Source organism: Pyrus communis, chromosome 11 (genome assembly GCF_963583255.1).
Source record: "Pyrus communis chromosome 11, drPyrComm1.1, whole genome shotgun sequence".
NCBI lineage: Eukaryota > Viridiplantae > Streptophyta > Magnoliopsida > Rosales > Rosaceae > Pyrus > Pyrus communis.
Genome location: NC_084813.1, coordinates 10960017 through 10977675, shown reverse-complemented (window position 1 = coordinate 10977675; position 17659 = coordinate 10960017).

Here is a 17659-nt window from a genome sequence, read left to right as displayed (position 1 = left end):
GATGCATCCAAACCTAGTGGTACCAGACTAATCACCTTAAAATAAGTTTGTCGAGGAAACCAACTATGTCCCTAAACCTTGATGTTTAATTCGTCGCCCACCCGCCATCTTGTTCCCATTTGAATAATCCTACGAGCCTCAACGATACTCCTCTAACCATATGAAGCATTAGACTTAATTGGAGCACTCAGCGATACATCTCCCAAAATTTAACTTAGCTAAACATTCTTGTTAACCAATTAAGGCATTTGTATGAAGAATTGTGATGGTAAATAAGATCGAAAAATAAATGGCATTTTACTGCAGTAGTGGAAAGAAATCATGCCTATATACTCTGACATGTATTCGATTTATGATCCCTACAAATCTTTCTCTAACAATTAATAAATTTACCCGCATACACTATTTATTATAAATATAAAATAAAATAAAAAATCCAAAAACCCTACCCCTTTCCTGTCCATATTCTTGTAGCCCCAGACTCCCGTTCAATTTACGAACCTTGCCATAAATGCAACTGGTCGGGATCCTCCTGACTAGTGTTAGTGAACAGTTTATTCAACGGCTACAAATAGGGGGCCCTCTAAAAGTTATAATAATTGTTGCTGTTGAATAAAATCCAACAGTCTATTAACACTGACCAGAAGGATCCCGACCAGTTGCCTGATCTCGGAGAGGATCCAAATCCCTTCACCTATACACCCTCACCTCAATCCATAGAGATTTTATAAGACCTGGCTTCTTTGCCCTCCTAGTTCCCATACACTCCCATCCCCTCCTATTTGTGTGGTCACGGTTAAGCTATGTCAACATTTTATTTCACTATTGCTTTTTGTCTTATTATCTCTATAAAAAAATTAAAATAAAATGTTGACATGTCTTAACCATGACCGCACAAAATAAGAAGGAATGGGAGTGTATGGGAACTGGGATGGCACAGAAGCCGGGTCCGATTTTATAATGCTCCCAGAACACCCGGCTGAGAGAAAAGCTGTGACAGGTCACATATGGACCACCATAGGACCCACGCAACACCACCCTCATCCATCAAATCGCATCCAAACTCTTCCGTGCAAGGGCCCCACTCGCCGTAACCAGTCACCACCAATGTGTTAGCGGTTGCGATGACCCGTCGATTCATTTCATGTATAGTAATGATGACTAGCACGGGCCTTTTTTCGATGATGCGAAGTTGTTCTATCACGGTACACGTTAACAGGACCCAATGCATGCATGAGAAAGGGGACGAAACGGGAAGAGGATTCTTTTCGCTTTTAATTTTAATTTTTTTTTTTTTTTTTTTTTACTTTTCTTTCTTTTATTTAAATAATTACAAATAAATCTTGTCAATATTTTATAATAATTTATTTATAAAAGTAATTAGACAAAATTAAAGTATGAGAAAATAGGAGAGAATGAGATTAAAAAAAAAAAAGGACAAATTTTACAGTTTTTTTATATCATTTAGATTAAACATTTGTGCCTTTTAAAAATTTGATTAAAGTGTTTTAATCAATAGTCACCTCTATTTTTTAAAATTAAAATAATTTTTGAATTTATCCTTTTATCTGCAGGATGCACTTTTCCTTATTTAGTAGAGATATAAGTAATTAAACTATATTTTCTCCTCTTCCAAATTTGTTTTTTCGATTACAGTTTTTTTTTTTTTTTTGTTATGCAAACCTTTAATATTATTTCTTTTTCCAAATGGTTTTTTTTTTTTTTTCAAATAGTTGGTGATCAACATAAAAGTTTTGTGTAATTTTTTCAATTTTTTTTGTGAAATTATATGTTTTTTTGCAGTTTTTTTAAATATAATTGTTGACGAATTATTATTAGGTACAATACATTATGTATATATATTATTTGAGGGTACGTTTAAATTTACAAAAATCATTAATTAGTACGTTTATTTGCAATTTTGGTACGTTTGATTTGATACATATTGTTAATATTGGTACATTATTTTTATTTTGATACGTTTTATTTTGTACACATTGTGTATTGGTACGTTTATATTATTCTCAATCCTATTTTCACTAAACGTACTAAAAGAAAAACTTATTTCGGTACATTTGATTTTGGGGGATTTAAAAATATTTTAAACTATTTTGGAAAGAAAATATCTTAAATCGTAGATAATTATTGCTAAATTGTAACATTATTGTGAAAATAAATTGAATCTAACCAACTTTTTTTTATACAATTATCTCTAATGGAGGAGAGTAATCAAAAGACTAGATTATAGGAAATTTGATATAATATAATGTGCATACAACACCAAAATTATGACAAAAAAAAAAAAAGTTAAATCAAATCACTAAAAGATATGAATGTTTGATCTTGAAAATTCAAAACTGAGGCGTCTATATCAAAAGATTCCAAAAAAAAAAAAAAAAAAAAAAAAAAAAAAAAAAAAAAAAAAACTAGAATCCTATTCCAATAAAATGAGGGGCGCTTTTGGCGGCTGACATCGCACGCCACCGCCACGCATTCCGGAACCTGTCGAAGTCGAACCTCCCTATGTTTGTTTAATTAATCTCTTTGAGCAGTGACTACATATGTTTGTTTAAGTTTTAACTACATGCGTTTACGCATTCTTTTTAATATTCTTTCTTCGGATTCTAGAAGTGCGAAACCATTTTTTTTGTCACTTGGATACAAATTTGAAATCGGCTGATTGTGTAATAAGACAAGTTATATGGGTAGCACAAGAAAAATGAACGTGCTAGCCAAAATATTCTTGGTCGATTAATTGAATATTCATCATCAATTTGGCATCTGCAATTTTTAATTTAACCATCTTTAACTTTTACTTGTGTTCGCTCTTCCACAATGACAAGAAGAATCTTTATGGTCGTACTTGTTTTTTCACATTGTTTAGGAGAGCCTTTCTACTGTCGATGACTTATGACTCAAACCAAAAGCTTTTAGCGACTATTGTTCGTGTCGAGGGAGTGGTTTTTGTGTTTCTCATGGCATGTATACATGGAAAAGGAATTTGAAAATGAAGCTCGGTTTATGATCTAAGTGACACATAACAATGCTTTAACGATTACAAAACATTAGATAGTGGTGCATTCATTTTCTCAAGCTGCTTTTACTATAGTTCTACGGCTTGTAATGTTTAATTTTCTCGAGTATTGTCTTTCATGTTGGTTAGATGTGAATACTTCATAACTGCATAATTGTAGTGTATTTCTAATGAGTTTTTAATTGTGAAATTGTGTTTTTTTTTAACGTGCATGTTATATTTGACACATGTACACACATTCTCTATCGTCTTTAATAAATCACATCACAACATAGTAACATGTGCAGAATTATGTTCATTTTGAGCATACAAAAACGATTTCAAAATTTCAAAACATTACAACATTATATTCAATATATTTCCTTGACAAGTTTTCCACATCGGTTGTGTTCATAATTCCAGCTACTACCCAATGCCACACAGAAATTAGCAAAGACTATGGTATACATGTTATTAAATATAAATCATGAAACTAAGTGGATCTGACACGAGCCTGCTACAAAATTTAATCCACGAATGCCTTGCACGCAGTTCGAAACTGATGGATCGCCTACTTACATAATAATAATACTAATAATCGAAGTCATTAGAAGTTAAATATGAATCAATTTCTATGGTGGCATTGCCAATTTGCCATGCACGTCCAAAAGGTCTTTTTGTATTTATCTCTGAATTCTATTAAAAAAAAAAAAAAAACAGATAGCAACTGGATAGAAACTTGACAGTAGGGAGCGACAAGACAAAGACCCTCCTCTAATCTCACAAGTTGCCAACTTCAACGACATCAATACATATATTAGAATATCATGTTAGAATATCATATTGGGATAGGTGGTCTTTTCTAAAATTTGAAATGCATTGTTTTCTGCGATAATTTCTACTTCTTATAAAAGTATTCGGCCATTTGTTTGTAAAATGCATTTATTTTCGATAATGTGTAATATTGAGTGATATAAAAAATAAATGGCTGAAAATCATAAAACATAATTGTTTTGATAATTTATCTGTAAAGTAATTCAATTGGATAAGAATTGTTTGAAACTATTGGTAAAGAGCAATATAAAGCATGAAAATACAGTAAAAGGGAGTAATTGTTTTGACTTATGTTCATAACTTCATGTGTTATCTAATTTAGCTTAGCCAATATGTACATAGTTGTGTTTATGCTTCTTAATTCTAATTTTTTTAATTAGAAAAATATAAGTTGCTATTTTTTTGGGCAAATAATAAGTTTTTTTTGAAGTACTTTTAAAATGACTAAAAGTGTTTTTAGAGAAAATACTTTTGGTTCCAAAAACACTTGACTTGAGAAGCACTAGTTATATGATTTTTGCAGGGAACACTTCAAGTGTTTTTCCGGGATTTACTAAATATTGGTTCAAAAAAAAAAATTCACCAAAAAACGCTTTAAGCTATTTGAAAAGCATTTTCAAACAAGCCCTATATGTAGATATTTACTTGTGTGCATTAGGTCTTATTTAATACGTGTACAAAAAAAAAAAATGTTACTTAGTAGTTATTACTGATGTGATAAATAATAGCACTCAAATTAAACCCTTTTTTTGACAATTGTAGTAAAGATATAAGTAGGGATCGTTCTAGGCCGGAGATTAGGAGGGATTGCTAATCTAATGAAAACTGACTCAAAGATACAAAAATATGCTTAAAAACACTTAAACAAACTCAAAGACTCTTAACTAAACTTATATGACTCAAAACAAACTCAAAAGACTCAAAACAACACAAAACAATCAAATAGACTCAAACTAGACTCTAGGACTTAATTTGGACGAAAATAGAATTGGTTTTGACTCAAAATACTCAAAAACACACAATAGGACAGATTTGCCACAACAAAGTAAAGGGGATTGGGTTTTTGATGAATTTAAGGTAAAAACAAGTAACTAAAAGACTTCAACAAAGTTTGGACGAATTTGGGAAGAACTATGGATGATTAGCTAGCTAGAGGATTCTTTTCCACACATGATACATTTGAACACAAATTGATTTCCAGTTGATTTCTCAATAAACCATGAACCTCAACACCCCAGATTAACCATGACATCACTAATTAACCCTCAGATTCTCCTTTAGTTATTGGATTGGATGACATCGTTCGACAACCCATTCTTCAAAAGTTCCTTACATGACATCATAATAGAGATACAATCAAAGATCATTATGTTCTATGAAAATCATAAGTATTGACAAAGCATTCGTAACTATGACATCATGATACTCATGCTAGGAATTTAACTTAACATGATTGTGAAAACAATCTTAACTACTTGTGCATATAAGCTTGTAACGATTATGTGAAACTCCCTTATATTCTAGTACCAAATTCAAGCATGCAAATTAAGTAGGCCTCCCTAATCAACATACAAGAATAAGTTCTCAATCAAACGGTTAAGTAAATTGCATTCACAATTTATGAAATCACAACTGGAATTAATCAATTCATATCACAAGCATAATCATGGTTTCAAAGCCTCCCCTAGCTAAAACGGGTTTAGCCTCTCATGTTCACAACAAAACAAAGAAAACTTGAATTAAACATTGAAAACAAAAGATAGATTACACCTAAAAACGTTCCAACAATCCAACTTGAGTGCAAAAATGTCCAAGGCTTATTCTTCTCTTCTTCTTCCTTGCTATGCTGTGGCACAAAGGGTTTAGGGATGATTTTGGATGTGTTTCTGGGTTAGGAGTGGTTTTGGGTTGTAAATGAGTGTGGCCAAGTATAGGAATGGTGTATGGATGTGTGGTTGAAGGTATGGAAGTATGGGAATGGTATAAGAGTGAATGAAAGCTGAGGCAAAGGGTGGTGTGTAAGGATGAAGGATGGCAGGTTGTGTGTATGAGTGAATAGGGTTCTTAATGGGTGCGGCAAAGGCTATTTATTTGAGGGAAATGATCTTAATTTTTTAGACCCCAAATCCACAAGGAAAATGAGACTTAAAGTTAGAAACCAAAGGGAAAAGGGAAGGAACTTGCGGCAAACTAGAATAGGAAAGGGAATGTGTTTTAAGGCTGAAATTAGGCAAGAATTTAAGATAGAATAGGAATGTAAGGTGCGGCATTGAATAGGGTAAAAAAGGAATGTGATCTTGGGACACAAAATAGGGAATAAGCACTCCTCTAGCAGGCAAGCCACGACAAAGGTTGGAATGGTGCAAGGAAGGTTTAGTTTGTCTCCTAAAATGCATAAGAGACCTTCAATGTTGCTGGAACTTAGGGCTTTTAGGATTAGGAAAGGTCAAACCAAAATAGGAAACCTTGGCTTAACTTTCCTACTTCAAGTAGGAATCCATCTTTGACTAGGAATCCTTCTTTGATTAGGAATCCTAACATCTTTAGGTCTTCAATTTCATCTATTCCTTTTGCTTCAAGCATATGCTATCCATTCCAAGTCCAATTTTGCTCCAAAAGGCTCCAAAATGCAACTTCTTGCTACTTTAGCCATATGGACCTACAAACACACGAAAATAGCTTAAAATACTAAAATAACTATGAACTAACAACATAAATGTAAGAAAACAAGCTAACTAAGTCACCTAAATATGCTCTTATCAATTACTACAGTTCATTGTAAGTGGTGGATTATCTTAATGGTTATGTTTTTCCTCTTTAATCCATGTACTACGTCTCCCTCTCTCCTCTCTTAGGCCTGGTTTGGTACTGAGGTGATTCTGAAAAAAGCTGGTATAAAAAAAAGCTGGGAGCTGTTTTTGTGTTTGGTAAACATTCAGCTTCGGCTTTTTTTCACAGTTTTTGGTGAAAAGAAGCCAAAAACAAGAAGCTGCAAAACCCAGCTTTGAAAAACCGGCTTTTTTTTTTCACATCTGTTTTACATAAAAGTTTACCAAACACTCTGCTGCTTTATTTCACAGCTGCTTATTCTCACAGCACAGTAGAAGTAGCTTTTTTTCAAAGCACAGCAATACCAAACCAGCCCTTAGTGTAGAATATCACTTATAATAATAATAATAATAATAATAATAAAGTACTACTGTTTATTAGTATTGTTCTCTATTTGTAAGTGATGAGGTCTTTAGGTTTTCACATTTGTTGATCGTGAATTTGATTTCAATTTGTTATATCAGGCTCATTGTGTACCTTAACTTAGATTTTTCACCCTTAATGTAAATATATTGTTGTATAAAAAAAATGTGTGCAAAAAATATTTTGTTTTTTGTTTTAAACTTTTTAATGTGTTACAAATCGTAATTATACTTATATAAGAAGGTATGACATTTTACATATAACGAATTAACTAATATAAATTTAAAATTACAATTTAATCGAATTAGAGTTCATGTTGAATTCAAAGTATGAAACGACAACTTCGAGTGTTATTTCTCAACTCAATTTGGAATAAAAAGTCGACTCGTATTTGCATACAGATTAAACTAGAAATCGAAGCTCGAAACACAGGGATTGAACTTGGTTTGGAACTTCAAACCCCCAAACCTTGTTCGAATTGCAAACTATATAATTAACCCAATAATTGAATATTGATAAATTAATAAGGGTAAATAAGCCTTGAGTTTGATGAACACATTGGGTTTAATATATTGATGTTGTTTTATATAATTGTACAAAGTCATTGAATGCTGCTGGGCCTTTCTTGTCTCTAAAGCAACAAACTACAGCTCAGCCAGGGCCAATATCTGTAGTTCTTGCAGTGCTGAATCCTTCTTCTTTGCAGTCTTTGCATGGAACATGGGAATTTGATACTGTTTTTCAAAATAACAACATTATTGTTTTGTTTGAATAATTATAATACTATTTGTTTTGCTTGGTTTGGTTTGTTCTCATGCAAAAATTACAAATATTTATTTTGTTTTATTTAGTGATCTTGCTTTTCGTTGCTGATGCATGCATATGAGATTTTAAGCAAACGATACATCGTTCCTAGGTAAGCTAAGATATCATGAACCAATGTTCCAAGCCTGCATTGGCGACATTTAAACTTTGTCAGAGATTCAATTTTTTTTTTCTTAGTTATGGAGTGATATGATTTTTATCATTTGTAAAAGTAGGAATAAAAACACTTAAAAGTACTTGTAAGAGTACAAGGTTATCATAGTATAGATGACTCTAGCAAGGTCGTTCTCCACATGGATTGAATGAATAATTTGTATCAAACCAAATCTTAATCAATTATTTAAAATTAAGTTTGAGAAAATGTTGATTTTGTGATTTAAAATAATAAAAACGAATTTAATAAAAATAATTAAAGAAATTAGCAAATTAAAGAAAACAAAAGAAAATAGTTTTTAAAAATTAGATTGTAAAAGCACTAGGGTTCCGCTGTCACCTTAACAATCCTACATATTTCTTCCAATTACTTATGAATTACACATGCATATTTTGAAGGTTAGGTTTTTCTAATAGATGCCTACTTGGACCCCCAACATAGAACGTATATCAAACATGCAACCCGTATGTAGTATTCAGATCAAATCTAAACATGCATGACTCATTAAGCTTTGTGAAATCTTTTGAAAAACCATACAACCCTTAAGACGTGGTATTCATCTTATAAGTGAACTTGCACATATTAATCACAAGAAGCTTTCGTCAATTTCAGGGACCGATCTCTGACCAAAATTGTATCAAATTACTTTTCTAAACATCCTAATGGTAGCTAAGTATTAAGACAATTAGACAATATAAACCGGTGATTAATAATTCAAACCTGCATGCATAATATCACAAGTAAATTGAAAAGAAACTACATATTCTTACCAAGACTCATGGTCTTATCCTAACAAACGAAAATTAGTTACGAACAATCATAAAATAAAAGGTTCTTTAGATATAAGCTTGGACAAGTTGCATTTCATAAACAAAAACCCGCATAAATTTAAATCTCCAAATAAAACCCAATTTTCAAACAAAATGACATGTAGGCAAATAAGTGACCTATTATTACAATATATTTTCAACTTATGCCACAAATCCTTAATTAAGTCAATAAAAATTATCATAACTCATCCTAATTATTGACACACCCCGACCGAGATCAGGGTATGCTGGCCGTCACGTGGAAGTAACGTAACCATGTGCACAGTGCAGAAGCTAAGAAATAATAATAAAAGTATGAATAAATAAAAACCAAGCTATACACTGCGTAAATAACATACATGTGCAAGCATAAGTGTGAAAAACAATGTTCAGAGTACGGAAGACCTAGTGCAGTGCGGGAGAAACAACACTAAATAAACACACCCAAAGGTGGTCCTACACTGGTGATAATCTGTCAGATAAGCCGAGAAATCCTCTGGGGAGCCACCAAAAGTGCTAGCCAAACTAGAACCTGGAGGGGCGCGAAACAGAAAGCGTGAATGGGCAAAAACAAAGCTTTTCAAAAATCATTTCATAAACAAAGTTCTAGCCCCTCGCCGTAAAACCTATATACTTCCCAGAAAATAGAATATATACGTATATATAAGTCATGCTCAAAAATATGCCATGTCAAATGCCTCTAAATAAAATGCAAGTACTCATGTAATGCCAATCAATGCCATGTAATCTGTCAGCGGGAGTCACCTAACGTGACTTGTACGGCTGAATCTAGAGCTCAAATCTCCAACTCACTAACTACACCTGCACGCAAGTCGGAACCACCTAAAGTGGTCTGTACGACAGGACTGGGTGTAAATAAGTACGCTCAAGTGCTACGATCACGTGAAGACTGGGTGAATAATTACGGGTCACCTACGAGTTGGAACCACCTAAAGTGGTCTGTACAATATGACTGTGCACCTAACTTGGATCCAAGATAAGCGTGTGGTGCAGAAGGTGAACATCACGTGAAGGACTGTGCCCAACTCTGGGCGGGAGCACTAACACCGGGGGTGCAGGTTATGAGCTCTCTATGCATCTCATATCACCACTAAGCATAAACATAAACCATAACTTTCCTGACACTTACTTGTGCATCCGCAGCACCAAACATATGTATATATGCAACTAATAATGCATAATTAAATGGGCAAACATAATGCATGGTATATAAACGTATAAACGTTTCATTTCACTTTCTGGGAAAAACATAAGTATATAGGTATATACGGAAAACCAAAAGCCCATTCATCGGTATGTAGAAGGGTCGTAACCCCCTTGCCTCGAGTGACTGCGCTCGTCCTCGGGATAGGTCTCACCTATATGCGAAACAACTATAAAAACGTTAATTTTAAAGCACATAACCAACATTACGAAATAACTTCTCATACAATGCTCAAATGGGGTGTATGAATACACCAACGTGATCTACTCAACCTCACGAACATCCCCATATTTTTAAAATAATTTTCTGACACTGCATGCTCCCCCACGCACCAGCCAAGGTACGGCTACACACGTAGGCACGTACCTGGCACATTGACGGCGTCAGTTAACGCCGTCAGGAATATTCTGTTAAGTCTAACAGATTCCGTTAACGCTGTTAAGAATATTCAGTCCAAACTGACGGAATATTCCGTCATCTTATCCGGCCAAACTCCGGCGCTGTCGCCGTTGCCGGAAAACCGGGAAAACTTCCAAACTTCGTATCTCACTAGTTTTTCACCCAAATTTCACGAAATTGGTACCAAAATGAAGCTTACAACTAGAGGAACAAATCCTTACCACTTTCAAGCACTAACACCAACGAAATCTCGTCGGGAAAACTCCACCAAATCCGGCCAAACCTGCAACTCACGATCCCGACGTCCAAAACCTTCAAACGAACCACCCCGAGCCTCCTAAGGACCTCACCAAGCTTCCTACAAGCTTGAAATTCCCAAAAACACAAGAATTAACGTGTGTATGAACAGTACCCTGATTTACACCTCTTGGGTCGACGTGAAAATGAAGGTTCCCTTACCTGAAATGGGTATGGTTGAACTCCTAAGGACCTCACGAGCACAAATATGTAGTTTGTTTCCTCGATCTGTAATGTTTCCAATGGTTTTGGTGTTGTCCGTACGTATGGTGAAGAAAAAAGAGAGAAAGATAGAGAGAGAGAGAGAGAGAGAGATAGAGAGAGAGAGAGAGAGAGATAGATACGGGACAGGGCAGAGAGAGAGGAATGAGTGTGGGTGTGTGTGTGGTCCAAAATCAACCAACCAAATTCCAAAAATGACCACACAACGAAACAAACATATTAGGGGCAAAACCGTCATTTCACCCCTACTGTATGAAAAGTCCGGGATGGGCTGTCACAATTATGATGAGCAACAAGCACCTATACTATTAATATATTATACCAACAAATTTACCCATATTTTGTAGATTAAATAATAAGTATATTTATCTGAGAAATATCATAGTATGCCTAATAAGTATATTTATAGGCTTATTATATTAACACCTTACAAATTGTTGAATAAACCCCACATACTTAATACACCTCACATTTGCTATTCCAATGAAAAATTATCTTAATACACACCACATACTTCCCCATAATACCCTCACACCTCACACCTCACATTCTCAATATAAACGTTACATTTTCTACATGCACATATTTTCTATACACCCCATATTTCTCAAATCTTATAAAAAATTTAATTTGGACAAAAAATGCCGACTGAAATTTTGACAAAAGATGTCACACTCCGACCCAGAATGTCCACTAGGACTCCGAATCGAGCTGTGCTGGCTGACACCTGGAAGGTGACGAAGCCATAAAGTATAGTGATGTGGAAAGTATGAATAAATTTAAACCTAAGAGTGGCTAAATACTAGAGTGCGGTGGTGAGAGGGAATGAACCCATTCACACGTGACGTTAGAGCATAAGTACAGTAGAGTAGGTAAGGATTATACCCTCAGAAGTAGCCACCTATACTGAGACTCACCAAGAATCCTCGTTGATACAAACTTTCAGTAGCTAAAACCTGGAGGGGCGCAAAACAGAAAATATGAGTGGGCAAAGACAAAGTTTTTGAAAACACATTTCTCTTTTTAAACATAATAACCCCTCATCGTAAAACCCGTATAATTTCCCATAAAATAGTAATACATATCTATGTAGAAATCATGCTCAAGAGTAGTGAAAACCAATTATATACCATGTCAAGTATCTCAGTAATAAAATAAGTAAGCCAAGTGAAATAAATCAATGTAACTAATATGTTAGCCGGAGTCACCTAACGTGACATGTACGGCTGGGCCTATAGCTCATCTACTAATTCTTGCACACGAGTCAGAACCACTTAATGTGGTTTGTACGACAGGCTGGGTGTAAATAAGTATGCTCAAGTGCTATGATTACATGAAGGCTGTGCGACAAATTGCAGATCACCTACAAGTCGGAACCACCTAATGTGGTCTGTACGATAGGCTGTCACCTGCCTTGGATCCAAGGTGAGTGTGCGGTTCGGGAGACGAACGATCATGTGAAGGCTAGGCCCTGGCCTCGAGCGGAGCATTAACACCAGGGTGCAGGGCAATGAGCTCTACATGCATCAACTCATAACCAACTACCATGCAACCATACCGTTAATATGTACTCATCTGAACTTAGGTCTCCGCAGCATCATGCAATATTATGCAAAGCTATTCTAATGCATATGCTAAAATGTAAAGCAAATATGACATGGCATTTTAAACGAAATTCCATTGAAATCAGTTTCTGGGAAACGAGTATTTATATAGAAAACCAAAAGCCCACTCACCTAAGGTCCACACTACATTCCCTAGCACGAATATCGAAATATCTCGAACAATCATCGCCTAGAACAATCTCAGAATCCTTACTGATAGAACACATTATTTACATAAAACACATCTCTAAGGACATTTTAGAATGATTTGAGACCCATTGACCAAAAGTCAACCGTCGGTCAAAGATCGACGGTAGGGTCCACAACCCTACGTAACTCGATCCGGAAGATCCGTATCTCAGATTTCCGATCTGTAACTTCCAAAGATCCAAATTATGCTTCTAGAACAACATACTAAAGTTTCATTACGATCCAACGGCTGGATCTCTGCCAATGTCAAATTCAAGTGACGGTTAACGTTCTATTTTATAAATTTACAATTCCAATTCGGGAAGATCCGTACATCAGATTCCCGATCCGTAAGTTTTTATGGTCCTCAAATATTATGTAATATAATGTATTAAATTTTAGTGACGATCAAACGGTCGGATCGTCAATTGCTATAATGTTCAAGTGGTGGACCTTAACGAAATTTCGCCGGATTCTGCAGATTTTGTGGATGTTCTAGTTAATCTTTGGAACTCCATATCTCACTTGTTTGTCAACCAAATTCGACCCATAATATATGAAAACGAAGCTAAAGAAGTGTAGAACAAGATTATATCTGTTTGGAGTCCAAATGGTCGCCAGAGATGGCCAGAAAATGGCCTGAAAGATGGCTGTCCGCGGGAAAACAGGGCAATTCGCTAGAATTTCTGGGTAACCTTTCAACATCCATAACTTTGTCAATACTCAACGAAATCAAGTGATTCAAAAATGGAAATCATAGTTCTCGACGAGACGTAGAGATTGGCACTTATATGATGGCTATCTCGCTGTGATTTGGCTGTAAAATGCCTCAAAAGTGACGGAGGTAGCCGGAAACTGGGCAAAATTTAAATCGTTATAACTTTCTCATTTCTCCACCAAATCACACGATCCAACATGAAAATTCATCTACACAATTCAAAAGATGGCTAGAAATGGTCTAAATCACGCCTAGAAGTCTCGGCCTAAACCCTTGTTCTTTGAACTCGAGGTTAGGATTCGTTTTCAATGAAACAAAACTCAAAACTGGGTTTATAGTGGTGAAGACATGCATATAATGGTGGTTTTGATGTTCAGCAAGCCGAAATTTTTGGTGATGATGGTGGTTTGTTTCACGGGAGAAAGGGAGAGCCGAGAGAGAGTTAAAGAGTTAGAGAGAAGAGCTATGAAAGAAGAAGAAAAAGAAAGAGAGAGAGAGTTCCAGAAAAGTGGGGGTGGCCCCACGTGGCACTCATCCAATGCTACCACTTGTGTTTCAAATGACAAATTACCAAAATGCTCTCAACGTTTAAAGGTTCGTAGAATCTTTGTTATAACTCCAAATTACATTCCGCTTGTGCCCACGCGCCCGTGGCGATGAGTACTACGAGGATACGCCAAGAAAACAAGTCTTACAGGACACGACACAGCAGTCAACAAAAGTCAACGCATTTGCCTCGAAGGGTATTTTTGTAAATTCACTTATTAAAATAATAAAAAAAAACCGTAAAATTGGGAACGGGTTGTTACAATCTACCCACCTTAAAAAAAATTTCGTCCCCGAAATTTAAAACCATTTGCTAGACCAAAATAGTGAAAAGATAGTAGAAAAATAAATACGTGAAGAAGGTATCAAGTTAGAGCGGCTACATAAAAGAGAATGCCATTCCGTCACGATCGGATTGCAATTATTCCTCTTTCATGCCCCCAAGCTCATACTTTCCTTCTCCTTCAATATAATACTTCAATATAAAATCCTTTAAGAAAACATCAAGTCAAAAATAGATATGTAAAAAAAACATCACATCAAATAAGCATATATAAATAATAATGTAAAGTTAAAGTAATTGTAATGAAATCAAAGACCGAACATAGAAAGATTCCACTTATGCTCTCTTAAATGGACCTAGTTGCCCACTTGCTTAATGAACCCAACAATAAGTTATTGATATTACAGTCTGCAACCTGCAATACCAATACCTCACTGTTGTCACGACAAGTAAGCAAGAGATTCCCGAGGGTGCAATATTACCATCTTGCCCCTTATTGGGAAATACACACACATTGCCTGAACAAAGCCTCGATCGTGCTCACATACTACATTCTCAGGCAACATCGTTAATATCATAATATTTCTATGCCATAATCTCGATCATTCAAACACATGTTCGCAATACTCTTCTGTAAATCACATTGACACATCCCGACCTGGACTGTCCACTAGGACTTCGAATTGAGATGTGTTGGCTGACATCTGGAAGGTGACGAAGCCATAAAGTGTGGTGATGTGGAATATGTGAATAAATTTAAACCTAAAAATGCCTAAACACGAGAGTGCGCTATGAGCGGGAATGACCCCATTTCACATGTGACATCAGAGCATAAGTAAAGTACAGTAGAGTGGATTGAAAATCATACCGTCGACGGTAATCTTCACTACCAAGACTTGCCACGAATCCTCGTTGATACGAAAATTCTGCTACTAGAACATGGAGGGATAAAAACAAGAGTTAGTGGGCCTGAATATAAAGCTTTAATAAAGATCTTTTAAACAATATAACCCCTCGCTGTAATACATGTATAGGTTCCAGTAAATCATACTACATATAAGTATGAAATCAAATATAAATCAATAGTAAATCCAATAATATTCCAAATCACTACATATCGGCAACAACAATATAAATCAAGTGTTCATCAATCTATGGTAACCCACGAGTCGGAGTTGTCTAACGCAACCTGTACAACTCATAAATCAATCCAAGATAACACCTGAGTCGGAGTTGCCTAAGGTAACCTGTACGACTCATAAATCAATCCATGATAACACCTGAGTCAAAGTTGCCTAATGCAACCTGTACGACTCATAGGCAACCTGTACGACAGTATTGAAGCTGCCTATTATTGCAACCTGTACGATAATGTCGGAGTTGCCTATCATTGCAACCTATATGACAGTGTCGGAGTTGCACAAAACACTAATATAGTCATGCCTTAACTTAATCCTTTCTAACAATACTATAAACTCACCTGAACTTACATGTACGTCCCGTGTTCACCTTAGCACTTCAAGGTATTCACAACAATTATATGTAGGTAATATGCATATGGTTATGCCATAATGCAATCTAAAACTCAACCATACCATAGTATTTTAGAATATACAAATATATATATGACATGGCATAAAATGCATAAATCAATTTAAAAGCGTTTTATGGAACTATCAATGATATACATACGATAAAAGGAAAAGACCCATTCACTTGAGGTCCACGCTACGACTCCTTAGCACGAATATCGAGACACCACGAACGATCCTCACCTAGAACAATTATTCAGTCATGTCTAAGAACTCTTATCAATAGAACACATAACTTACATAAAACACATCCCAATGACGTTCTAGAATGATTTGAGACTCATTGACCAAAAGTCAACCGTTGGTCAAAGATCAATGGTAGGGTCCAACTCAATCCGAAAGATTCGCATCTCAGATATCCGATCCGTAACTTCCAAAGATCCACATTTTGCTTCTAAAACCTCATATTAAAGTTTCATTACGATCCAACGGTTGGATCTTCGCCAAATGCCTATTCAAGTGACGGTCAACGTTTTATTTTACTCACTTACAAATCCAATTTGGGAAGATCCATACGTCAGATTCCCAATATGTAAGTTTCTAATATCCTCAAATATTACATACTATAATTTGGTGACGATCCAACGGTCGGATCGTCATTCACATAATGTTCAAGTAGTGGTCTTTATCAAAACTATGCTCAAACGATGAGATTTTATCAATCGGACTTCACCTATGGAATTGGGGTGTCAAACTTAGCTTAGAAAGGTCAGGGGGTGACTCGGCTCACGCATCGCTGCACACGGCGGTCGGCTGCCTCGATTCGCCGGAAAATTCAACTATCTCCAAAAATTCTCAAATTTTACAAAAATGAAGATCTCAAAGAGTAGAGCGAATTTTATACCTGTGACCAAGTCCAATTTGGCCTGGAAAGGCTCCAATTTCACTCAAACCCACTGGAACCCAAAAATGGGTGAACTTCGATTCTCCTTCCTCGGTGTTCCAACATCTCTACCACTGGTTAGGTCTTGTTCCTGGGTCCAAGGGAAGTTGATTAAGGGTACTTTTAGGTGGTGGAACTCGCCGGAATGGAGGAATTGCCGTTGAGCACCTCTGGTGCTCCGGTGGAGTCCTACATGAAATGGGACCTAAAACCCTTCAATCTTGGGTGGAAATGGTAAAGGAATAGTTGTGGAAGAGGTTACAGGTGGTGGATGATGGTGGTTCGACAGGAAGAATGGTGTAAATTGCCGGAATGGAGTCGGGTTGGTGCACGAGTGCACAGGCGACGGGAAGGCTGGGTTTTCCTTTTTTGATTGGCTACTGCCCCCTTTTTTTCTCAATTTATGATTGGTCCTTAGTTCCTTTAATCTGATTGGTCCCCTTAAACCTACTTAAATCTAATTGGGCCTCTTTCCCACAAGTGGGAGTTTATTTTCCTTTAAATCTATAATTTAGTGAAACAACTTCAAATGTCCGTAACTATATCGTTGCAATCCGGACTTGCGAACGACTTTCGTCTATACGTTCATACCAACGAGTAATACACAAATACGTCAAAAGAATAAGTCACAACAGAAGTCAAAATTCTTGCCTCTAGGGCATTTTCGTCAATTCCCTCGATTAAAATAAATAAACACGAAATTTTAGGGACGGGTTGTCACACACATACTGCGCATAATTATTTATACCATACCTTAAACGATGCCATGCTCATAATCAGACGTGTAAATAATAAAATATATTTTATATGAGAAACATCAATAGGATGCCTAATAAGTATATTTATATGAGAAATATCAATAATATGCCTAATA